The sequence below is a fragment of the Octopus bimaculoides genome, chromosome 6 (genome assembly GCF_001194135.2).
Source record: "Octopus bimaculoides isolate UCB-OBI-ISO-001 chromosome 6, ASM119413v2, whole genome shotgun sequence".
NCBI classification, from domain to species: Eukaryota; Metazoa; Mollusca; class Cephalopoda; order Octopoda; family Octopodidae; genus Octopus; species Octopus bimaculoides.
In genome coordinates, this window is record NC_068986.1 from 108,174,315 (window position 1) to 108,175,894 (window position 1,580).

A 1,580-nucleotide genomic window follows, 5' to 3' on the forward strand; every position below is an offset into this window, starting at 1 on the left:
ATATATACAATGCTTAAGGTTTAAAAATTAATATTTTGGAGAAAGGGTAAATTTTACAGTTTATAGTTCACGGTGAACCCCTTAAGTTGAAAAAATAAAATACCAGTCGTTTTAATCGACTAATCTCCTTTCCACAAATCTCTAGATTTGTGTCAAAACCAGAAGCAATTTTTATGATTTAAGGAGCCAACTATGTCGTCGCCATTATACGGTGGGTATTTTGAAGTTTTTACCCTCAGACAAAACAATTTTTATCATATGATATTCCCATTATACATGAAATTTCAAGGGAGATAACCTTTCTTTAAGTGATCTTAAGTTATCTCTTAAGTTATCTCCCCTTACAAGCAGTCTCGGTTGCTTCTTCAGAGAATTTTGAATTACTTCGAAATTCGAGTTTTTATTCGTTCTTATTCTTTTAGTGTAGATCAACCCTGATCAAATGTATTTCACTGTTAACCAGCTCCACACCCTCCAAAACATAGCGCACTCGTACTTTATTGAATGACTCCATTTTTCTCAATTGTTTATTCTCTCCTAAAGGTGTACGGTATGATTAGAAGGAAAAATTTGGTTGTCATTTCTGGCAGATCAAGTAAAAATTCTGTTGTTTAATCTTAGATCAGTCTGGAAGGCATTTGAACAATGACCATCTCAGATTTTTATGCTCACGACATCCAGTTCCTCAATATCCTTTACCCCCACCCACTATGTATGTATGTATGTATGTATGTATGTATGTATGTATGTATGTATGTATGTATGTTTGTGTGTATGTGTGTATGTTAGGATCCACAATGAGCAGAACTTACTTGCAGGTATTGGTAGTGCAAATCAGAGGTGCAATCTGTGTGGGTGTTTTTTCAAAACACTGTCTGGTTTAAAAAGCCACATCAGACGCCATGAAAGGGCTAAGGTGTAGGTGCAGGAGGTGGTCAAACTCTGTTTAAGGAGTAGACAACCACCATGTGTGTATGTATGTATGTATGTATGTATGTATGTATGTATGTATGTATGTATGCTTATATATATCATAGTATGGTGTTTTCGTTTGATTGAATATCTTCCCGTGTTTCTTTCAGATGGCAAATCGGAAATTGCATTATCTAACGAGTCCTTGCTTTTTTAAAATAAAATATGGTGTAATATGAGAAAGATTTTGCTGCCATATCTAGCAGGACTAGAGAGCTCGTTGGGGGTTCTTTCGTTGGCTCGTTTGACTTCGTAAAAATTCATGCAGCGGCATATCTTCTGTGTGTGTAAGTGTGTGTGTGTTTACTTTCATCTTGTATATGTAAACTAGCACTGTCCCAAAAACTTAAATTCGGAATCCATACAAGGTTGAATACACCTCGCCCCCCCCACCCCTATATAATTCAGGCCCACAACACATAAATACATTGCAACCCAATTACTTGTCCCCAACAGGTCCTGCTTTGTTTAATATTGACCTAAAACAAATCAAAAAACGAAAAAGATCCCATTTCCTTCAAACGATATCGGGACAGATTTCTTGGGAAGATACCAGACAAGACCCCTGTACCTGGATGCATGTATAAGGGGGTGGTGGTGGGGGGAAT